Genomic DNA, 10,996 nt, shown 5'->3' on the forward strand with positions numbered 1-10,996 from the left:
CAGGGGATTTTTTGGGGTCCCACAAGCACCCCTGTATGTTTGAGATGGAAAATATCAAAATTAATTTTATTCTGGAATTCATTTGTAATGAATTTTGAATAATCACCAATATGACTCTCATGCACGCAGGGACAGATGCCTCTCTAACTACGAAACTGCTCGAGATGATAGCTTAATATTTTTAAAATAGTAAATATTTGATTTCCTCGCAATCAATTCAAATAGTTGATTCAACAATTTTATTCTCACTTAAATATATATTTTTAAAAAATTACCATGAATTGACTGTTTATTTACAAAATAAGCCTGTTTTAGGTTTCTTTTCTAACCCCACTCCTCTTTAGCTATTTTTGAAAAGTTTTGACACAAAAATATAATTATCAAACCATAATTCTCTTCCATCAATTCTAATATTTTTTTCTTTTCTAATATTTAGGTTATATTCTTGAGAACCTTCCGTCTGAAAAGCATAGCTTGATTCCAAAAAAAAGGGTCTGTTCTGGTATGCATTCTCACTATCATTATTGATTGATGTTTATTTGAAATTTAGTTTGTACTTCGCGGAATGATGGTGGAGAAGCTAACTGCCAATGTTTTTAGTTCTAATTATCGATTTATCTAAATTTCTTAAAAGCTATTTAAAGATCTAATCAAAGAATGAAACTAATTTACAAATTCAGAAAAAGACAAAATGAGTAAGTAACATTTTAAATAATAAATCAAAGTAGAAAAGCACTTAAAGTTATATTGTGATGAACCTTATAATGATGAACAAGATTAATTCTATTCCTTTAAGTTTTGGTTTTTATTTTTAATCCCTTTGTGCCTTATTTGCAAAAAGTGGAGCAATCGGCATCAATGATTATGTTTTGTAATTTACACAAAGTATATGTTAGATATTTTTTTCTCTTCAATTTTGGTACAAATCCTTATTAAAGAATAAGTTTGAATGAAATAGTCAGTGCCAACATTCAAGATTATTGATAAAAAGATTACAAGATGTGAGCCTCAGATTGCATTTAACTAATTAACCAGTGTATGTGAGAGCGTTTGAATTGAATGTAAAGTCTTCTAAGAAAAAGAGTGCATCTGCGATTGCCTATAAGTAACTCACCAGTTTGTGTTAGGGCACAAATAAAGTTTTATGCAAATGGCATGTTCTGTTAAGAATAAATTTTAGACTTGATACCATACAGTGTGCCACGCCACTTTCACAGGATACCATGGCAAACAGTTTGATGACCACTGCTACAAAAAGTTTTAAAAAGTTACTTAAAACTTCTTAATTACTTAAAAGTGTTATCATCTTTTGATGTCTCTGTGTTGATTCAAACACTTTAAGTTACTAACCAATTTGTGTTAGAGCAGAAATAAAGTTTCGTGCGAATGGCATGTTATTATAAGAATTAATTTTAGACTTGAAATGGAGGATGCTATAGTGAACAGTTTAACCACTCACAGGATGCTATAGTGAACAGTTTAACCACTGCTGTAGTGTATCTACCACTACAAAAATACAATTTCAATTCACTGGTATATAAAACATGTTAACTAGATTCTATGTTGGGGTACCTTTGCACAGATGAAGGTTTACATTATCGATAACTACTATTCCCATGTTTGTGACCCGGACGGGATGTGAACCCGCCTACCTTGAGAGAAACTACCACTTTGATACAAACATGCCTATGTCGATGGATGATTCACATTGAACAGTTGACTTGCTACTTCTGACTGTGACATTCTCTACCTCCTCACACTGTTGCTACTCAGTCTCGATCATACACGTCTTTGGCCTGACTGCTAATGGCAACACAGAAGGGACCACGACTGTGAACTTAATACAGCTCTCACGATCAGCACTCAAAAAGTACAATGATCTTAATACAGCTCTTCCGGCTTCTCACGAAATAGCGATGAATCAACTAAGGGTATTCATTCAGTGAATTCTATCACAGATATAATTCTGGTGGGGAAGTACTGTAGTGTATCTACCACTACAAAAACACAATTCCAATTCACTAGTATATAAGACTCGATTCTTTGTTGGGGCTCCTTTTTGATAGATGAAGGTTTACATTATTGATAAATATATCCCCACAACTGCTATAAAAAACTCAAAACTACTGAATTACTTGAAAGTGTAACCATTTTTCGATGTCTTTGTGTTGATTCAACCAACTTAAATTTACATTTCGTTTACTTTCAGATCTTCTAGTACTGTTGAAAGATCAATCCCTGATATGAGAATCAGAGTAGCTGAAGCATTGAGCTTATTACACCATTATTGAGTTTAGACGACTTCCTTTGTTTGTTCTGCCTACAAGAACTGAAGAAAAAATGTGCATGCAACCTTTTTTTTAAAACAAGAAAACACAACAACACATATATATATATATACATATTTATATACAGTTTTCAATGTGTTGTGAGATTATTGTTAGAGCAGAGAATACCAATGGATATTGGACTTTCCACGATGATCACAAATTCTAATTTTTTGACTCTTGTAAAAAATTTAAATTTCCAAATTTTTATTGTATGATTTTTTTTAAATTTAATTGCCATTATTAAATGTTAAGTTTATTATTGTTGATTTTATTATTCCGTTACAAATTTTATGTTTCCACTATGGGCTCTCTGCATTTCCCTGTGATTGCTATGCGATCATTTTTTTCCTTCCTAAAGATAAACAGATTGCTACATCACAAATTAAAATCTATCCTGAAAGATATGAATATATTGTATTTGACACAGATTTCGTTGCCTATTCTGTTGGGACAAAATTGTAACCTGATCATTTTGTTCAGTTATCATTGTAACTTCATTTACAACTTTGTTTTTATAATTCCTAATACTGTTGGGATGAAATTGAAATCTGATAATTTTGTTTGGTCACTGTTAAAACTTCATCGACAACCTTTTTTTTAAAAAAAAATTCCTGTTTCATGATTAGTTATTATAAAAACTTTTATTATCTGTGTATTACCCAAAATATTTAACAACTATGTGAAAATATAATTTTAATTGTTTTGCAATTTTGTATTAATTATTTTTATTGCATTTTTTGACTGGTATGGTTTAATGTAAAACATATTATGAAGGCGGATGTAATTTATTTGTTACTTTATAATTGCAAACGTAGTTACATAACGTTTTAAATATGTTTATTATTAAATGTTTTACGCATCTAATTTTGCATAATAATCAAAATCTATGTAATAATAGCAGAGAAGAGAAATAAAGTATACTAAATAAATATAGCTTAAAAAGGTTATAGGTTGTAAATACAATTAGATGAAAATAGAGAAGAAATATTTTACAGGTACAAAATGCCTTCAAAACTTAAATATTTTGCCAAAGGCAACTAAGAAAATCTAAATCATTGTTAGGTAAGAATCATGTTACAATCATGAACAACGAGCATAAGTTTGATCATCAAGATTCTATGGTATTTCATTCAATTTGGTTGATTAAATGGAACACTGATATTTCAATTATACATATATATATATTAGTTTATTAGACAACTGTGTTTCCTTTTCTCTATGAATAATAATTATACATATATTGAAATACTTTTGATTTTTTTTTCTTCATGAAGCTGGGGTGCTTAATACTTACCATAGAGTACCTTATACCCAAACTTTCCTGACATAATGGGGTCCCTACCAAAATACCTAAAGGGACCATTGTGGCCCCTCCTCTCATTCTAGGTATAAAGTTCTATATATACATACATTTCTATTAAGCTAACTCATGAATGATTAAATGAGCTCCTAAATTGGATTAAATTATGAAAAGTCAGAAGTACTCAACATTTTTAATAAGTTTCATTTTAAATTACAGAGCAATGAAATACCAAAGGGGTATTTATTAAACTTGCGAGTGTAAACAATGAAAACTGCAGCTAAGAAATTTTTGAGAAAGCAAGAACTATTAACTTGTTATATTATTTCTTTTTTTTTCTGAGAGGTTTCAATGTCAAAAGCTAAGCAAACCAAAATTGATAAAAAAAAATTATTATTAGTTCTAATGCTCTATAAAATTTCTTTTTTTTTTATTTTTTACTACAAATAATAAATACTACATATTTTTGGGATTTTAAGTGCTTGCTACTAAAAATTATTTTAAAACGTTTTAAGATTATATTGCTCTAAACAAATATGGGCATGTCTAATTGTAGATTTAAAAATATGTGGAATGATGCTAAGTCTCGCTTTTCAATGGCAGTGTTAGAGATTTTCTGTATAAAGAAATAATTCCTTAGTCTCTCTTTTAGATGTAATTCCTTTCCTTTGTCTACTACCTAACCCTCTTGATTTTTTTTTTTTGGGGGGGGGGAGTCATCTTTGTTTCTTGCTATCACAAAACAAATTTTCTTCAAAGAAAAAATCATTCCATTAAATGTTCTTTAAATTTCTGTTGTTATGTTTGAAAAATAGTGCCAATCTGTACTTCAATGCTAATGTTTGCTTTTCTTGTGAATAACCAGTTGTGTTTTATTAGTTTGCTTCTTTTTGTCTAATTTTCTTTAAATATAATTTTTGAAGAATTACAATAAAAACATATTATTTATCTTACAGTATAAAGCATTTATTTTCTTTATGTACAAACATGACGAGATGTTAATCGAATTTTTTTTCCGTAATTTTACGACTAATGTTTTTCTTTATGAATCATCTACTGAAAAAAAGAAGCATTTTTTTTTTTTTTGCTTCATATTCAATGACTGAATTCAAAGTGTTAATATATTCCCTAAATTACCAATCGTTTTATCTTGATGCTCGCTTCTTTATCTCACTTTTTTTAATAGAAGTTTTGCAAATTTATTTTTAAAAAAACTTCCAATTTCTGTTACAGTTACAAAACGTTTAACTTTTAGTCTAAACCAATAAAATCTATAGCAGAAATGAAACTTTTTTTTTCTTTTTTAAAAATTTAATAAATATATAAACTTAGTTATTCCTGGTGGGAATTTCAACTCCATCAGTTTGTAAATTATTCCATTGCGCCAAACTCTATGACACGCATTACTGATGTCAAGCATTAGCGTAGCTGAAGTCGTTGTAGTCTATTAAAGACTATTTTTAAAATATTTTATTATTTTTAAATATTTTAACATTTTTTTTTGTGATAACATCTAAAAATTGGGAGAGATAAAGGAATCCGACCTCAATATGAATAATATAAATACTGTGTTGTTGTTAACCAATATTAATGATTCTAAATTTCTCTTTATAATCTTTTATTCTTTCTGAGTTCTTTATAATTTGCAATTTTAAAACTTATATGCAATAAGATAATAAAATATCCCTTATCCAAGCAGTAGAGTTAAAAGAATAAAGTTTCACTTACTGTATATCGTAGTAGGAAATAAAATAAGGAGAATAAAAGTAATTGCTCTACTACATTGTAATAACGATTAGATAATAAAGGTAATCAATGATAAGGGAATACAATTTCCTTTAACCTTAAAGAGAACAAATTTCTCTTATTACAGTAGTAGTGGTAAGAAAATGAATTTCCTTTATTGCAGTATTATCCGTAAAAGAATATATTTTCCTTTGTTATAGTAATATTCGAAAGATAAAATTGCTCTTATCTTAGATAAGGGTAAGAGAATAAAATACCTTTATTACAGCAGTAGCGGTAAGAAAATAAAATTTGTATTACTACAGTAGTAGTAGTAAGAGAATAAAATTTCCTTTGTTATAGTAATATAGGAAAGATTAAACTGCCTTAATCATGTTAGCAGCAGTAAGAAAATAAAATAAAAAAATCACTAGGATGAAAATAATCAGTGGTAGCTTAAACAATCCCTTGTCTTTCCAAATCGCCAAAACAGAATGAAATTTTCTTTCTTCCGATCGTTGCGACGGTAAAAGAATAATAAAAGTCAGTAGTACGATAAAAAAAAAAAATTACAATACCAGAAATAGGCAATTTGTTCCCCATGTCCATTCTCAGCATTTCTGTCCAGTGCACTGAGGGCCAGACGACCATGATCTTAGGCCAATAGTCAAAAATTAAATTTTCAACTAAAATATGTGTAGGCAGTTTCAATATAGCCCAAATTAAGTATTCATAATCATTCCAAACATTATAATTTACTTTTTGAACCAACAAGAGTATAATGTAATGAAAAATATGTTTAAAAAAATTTTTTTTTAATGTAACTTTTACATTTTTATTTCAAAACTATATATAGAAATTTCACCTTACTGTTGCATTTTTATCCAAGTAATTAGTCTGATACTTAGTCCGATACTTAGTTCCAAAAAGTTCCACGAGGTAATTAGCTAAACTTTTTGTTGTTGTCTTGTTTGATGTTTCTTCTTTCGAAAATTCCTACCCCATTTTGCCCGTATTACAAAGGTGGACTAAATATATCAAAAAACAAAAATTATGTTTTTTTTTCATATTTTCGCGTTATTTTGTAATATTACTTCGGAAATATAATTTGCTTTTCATTTTTAATATAAAATTACGAAAATTATTATATTTTCATTGCTATATTTAATTATTTAAACGTACTATATTATTTCTTTTATTTTTGCTCGACATATTTTAGCCGCCATTTTTTTTCTGGGTATTTTTAGTGTATTTCAAAATTTCAACTATGAATTCAATTTACCTGCACGTAAGAACACCCAAATTTTTTCGAAATACTAATTTTGGCCACGAAACCTTGGATGCTGGTCCACTGTGCAGTGCATTGTAGCAGATATTGGCCATCGCTCCCTTCATCCATTCGATAAAAATCCTTCCCTTATTGTCATCAAAATTGTACCTGCAGACATTTTGGTTCGGTACCGGAATTTTCCAATATAAAGATTCCGAGGCCTCGCTCTAGAAGGCATCCGGATCTTCCAAGGATTTCTTGTGCATTTTCCAGAACTCATCGAGGCTGCTCATCTGGGCATTTCGCTTCTGCTCCTCCGTAGCCTCGTATGCTTAGTTCGTGTCCTGGTAGTTATCGTGCAGTACAAGTCCATTCAACGATCTCAATAATATAAAAGAGTTTGAAAGTCGACCCTCGCAGGGTTTTGTACCCAGAGCCTCCGGGACTACATATCTAACTTGCCCACAGCGCAACCAACTGCGCCAAAATTCACATGCTAGCCCCGCGAATATTTAGATTAAAAACACCACCTCCGGTTTATTCAACAAAACTTATTTTGGTCCATTGTGGGCCCACTAATTAATCTATAAAAAATTCCTTTCGTACAATTGTTAGTTACATTAACTTCTAATTTCAGACCGAGTTTGAAATTTATAGGTCAATATTATAGGGAGTTACGGGGTGTGATGTGTGCAGGACCCCTGGTACTACATTTGTTCCTTTTTAAACAATTATTCGCTCTTTAACAAAGAAAAATAATTCTTTTCATATATAGAACACTTTATTCACTTAAAAATATTGAAAAAGGAGATAAAAAAATAACACAAAATAAAATAAATAAATAAATAAATAAATAAAACTCGTCTAAAATTTATCCGTTAATTTGCTATTATTCGCTATTTCCCAAAGGCAAAATAATTATTTCTATATACAGAATACTTGATTCACGTTAAAATGTCGAAAAGTATATTAAAAAACGTAATATAAAATAAGTAAAAAAAATTCAACATCGACCCTCACAGGGTTTCGAACCCAGGGCCGCCGTGACTACGCATCTAACTTGCCAAAGCGCTACCAACTTCGCCAAGCATCACATGCCAACCCCGCGAATATTTAGATTATAAAGGCCACTTTCGGTTTAGTCTACAAAACTTAATTTGGCCCTTTGAAGGCCCACTAATTAGTCAATAAGAAATTCTTTTCGTGGAATTATTATTTACATTAACTTCTAATTTCAGAACGAGTTTGAAATTTATAGGTTAATATTATAGGGAGTTACGGGGTGTGATGTGTGCGTGCCCCCTGATACTACTTTTGTTCCTTTTTCAACAATTATTCGCTTATTAACAAAGAAAAATAATTCTTTTCATATATAGAACACTTTATTCACATAAAAATATTGAAAAATAAGTTAAAAAAATAACATAAAATAAATAAATAAATAAAAATTGTTCAAAATTTATCCGTTAATTTGCTATTATTCGCTATTTCCCAAAGGAAAAATAATTATTTCCTTATACAGAATACTTGATTCACGTTAAAATGTCGAAAAGTATATTAAAAAACATAATATAAAATAAGTAAAAAAAATTCGACATCGACCCTCACAGGGTTTTGAACCCAGGGCTGCCGGGACTACGTATCTAACTTACCAAAGCGCTACCAACTTCGCCACGCTTCACATGCCAACGCCGCGAATAGAGCGCCGATTATCCGAACTGCTCGGGACCGAACGTCGTTCGGATATTGAAAAGTTCGGATAATTGGAAGGTTGTATAAAATCTAGTTTAAATTATCATTATTTATGCACTAACTTGCCTTCACACTTTTTCCAGGTTTAGGACTGGCAGTACTATCTAAAATAGCTCTGTTTTAATATCAAAAAAAAAAAAAAATAATTCTCAAAAAAAATTTCAAATTTTAAATATTTTTATTTATTTTTTCTAAAACTTTTTTTTTCATTTTGAATTTTTTTAATCATATTTCAAATTTTTAAATTATTTTTTGTCAATTACTGATTTAACCACATTTTTCTTTATTTTCATTACAAAAGAAATCCAGCAAAGACTTTTGTTTCAAAGAAGATGCTCTTTTTTGAGCAGCCATATCCCTTATTCTTTTAAATAAATCAACTGAACTGGATCAACATCATTTTGGCGTTCTATTCAATTCATTGCAATATCGCAGTGTTTCCCAAACTTATGACTTTTGTGTACCCTTTCTAAATTTTTCATAACGCTGTGTACCACTAATATAAAAAAATGAATGTATTTTTTTAAAAATATGTTTATTTTTCTTTTTTGGTTAAGTTTTGTTAATAAGTTTATTTGCATCAGTGTGAAGGATGATATTGTTTCTGCTGTGATAAAAAAATAGCACAAAAGTTACAAATCACAGCTGGCTGTTGACACCACTAATTATTAACAGTTAACTCTGCAAAAAATAGCCAACAGAAAAATACATAATCGTAAATTTTCATGTCTACCTTTGTTTTTAAATAAAATTTTTTGAAATTTTCGTTTGGTGCAAGATATTTCGCATAAGAACGCGTACCTCCGCTAAGCTGTGCCCGTACCCCTGGGGGTACGCGTACCACACTTTGGGAAACACTGCAATATCGAATGAATTGCATGCTTCTATATGAGAAGGTCCACTATTTTGAACTTGATCACCTACGTCTTCGTCTGTGGAGTTCCGATTTTCATTCATAATTTAAGCAACTATTTCATCATCATTTGAAATACCTGGACATTTTCAGTGTCTCGACACCAGTCTTCTATTTCGTCTGCTGCATAACCTGGCATCTTTTCATCCGAATGATCTAATTTTTCAGAAATTTAGAAAAATTTTTGATAAGTAAAAAAGTATTCACACATTTCGGATACATTTCGGATAATTGGACGTTCGGATAATAAGGGTTCGGATAATCGGCGCTCTACTATTTAAATTAAAAACACCAACCCCAGTATAGTCAACAAAACTTAATTTGGCCCTTTGTGGGCCCACTAATTAGTCTATAAAAAATTCCTTTCGTGGAATTGTTAGTTACATTAACTCGAAATTAATATTAATATCGAGATTAATATCGAAAAGTATATAAAAAAATAATATAAAATAAATAAAAAAAATTTAAAATCGACCCTCACAGTGTTCCGAACCCAGGACCTTTGGGACTACATATCAGCGTTGCACACAGCGCTACCAACTGCGCCACTAACTGCGCCACTCTTCACATGCCAGCTCCGCGAATATTTAGCCTAATACACCTACTCCTGGTTAGTCAACAAAACATATTTTGGCCCCTTGTGGGCCCACTAATAAGTCTATAAAAAATTCCTTTCGTACAGTTGTTAGTTACATTAACTTCTAATTTCAGACCGAGTTTGAAATTTATAGGTTAATATTATAGGGAGTTACGGGGTGTGATGTGTGCGTGCCCCCTGATACTACTTTTGTTCCTTTTTCCGCAATTATTCGCTCTTTAACAAAGAAAAATAGTTCTCTACATATATAGAACACTTCATTCGCTTAAAAATATTGAAAAAGGTGTTGAAAAATAACATAAAATAAAATAAATAAATAAATAAAAATTGTCCAAAATTTATCCGTTTATTAGCTATTATTCGCTATTTCCCAAGGGAAAAATAATTATTTGTATATACTGAACACTTGATTCGCGTTATAATATCGAAAAGTATATTAAAAAAATAATATAAAATAAATAAAAAAAAATTAAAATCGACCCTCACAGGGTTCCGAACCCAGGACCTACGGGACTACATATCAGTGTCGTACAAAGCGCTACCAACTGCGCCACTCTTCACATGCCAGCTCCGCGAATATTTAGCTTAATACACCTACTCCTGGTTAGTCAACAAAACATGTTTTGGCCCTTTGTGGGCCCACTAATTAGTCTATAAAAAATTCCTTTCGTACAATTGCTAGTAACATTAACTTCTAATTTCAGACCGAGTTTGAAATTTATAGGTTAATATTATAGGGAGTTACAGGGTGTGATGTGTGCGTGACCACTGATACTACTTTTGTTCCTTTTTCAACAATTATTCGCTCTTTAACAAAGAAAATCAATTCTTTTCATATATAGAACACTTTATTCACTTAAAAATATTGAAAAAGGAGTAAAAAAAATAGCATAGATTAAAATAAATAAATAAATAAAAATTGTCCAAAATTTATCCGTTAATTTGCTATTATTCGCTATTTCCCAAGGGAAAAATAATTATTTTTATATACAGAACACTTGATTCGCGATATAATATCGAAAAGTATATAAAAAAAACAATATAAAATAAATAAAAAAATTTAAAATCGACCCTCACAGGGTTCCGAACCCAGGACCTTCGGGATTAC

General features: G+C 30.3%; 1 long non-coding RNA gene across 4 annotated transcripts in view; it reads left to right on the forward strand.

Annotated features, from left to right (window-relative positions):
• LOC107450342 (uncharacterized) overlaps window positions 1–4,585 on the forward strand; it is a 59,047-nt gene extending 54,462 nt beyond the window's left edge. For all 4 annotated transcript variants that reach the window (XR_015435125.1, XR_015435123.1, XR_015435122.1 and 1 more), the window contains 2 exons: window positions 437–502; window positions 2,210–4,585. This is a non-coding gene — a long non-coding RNA (uncharacterized LOC107450342). The remainder of the gene's footprint in view (window positions 1–436; window positions 503–2,209) is intronic.
• Window positions 4,586–10,996: the final 6,411 nt, after the last annotated feature.

Source organism: Parasteatoda tepidariorum, chromosome 7 (assembly GCF_982258835.1).
Source record: "Parasteatoda tepidariorum strain Cologne lab strain chromosome 7, Ptep-v5.0, whole genome shotgun sequence".
Taxonomy (NCBI): domain Eukaryota; kingdom Metazoa; phylum Arthropoda; class Arachnida; order Araneae; family Theridiidae; genus Parasteatoda; species Parasteatoda tepidariorum.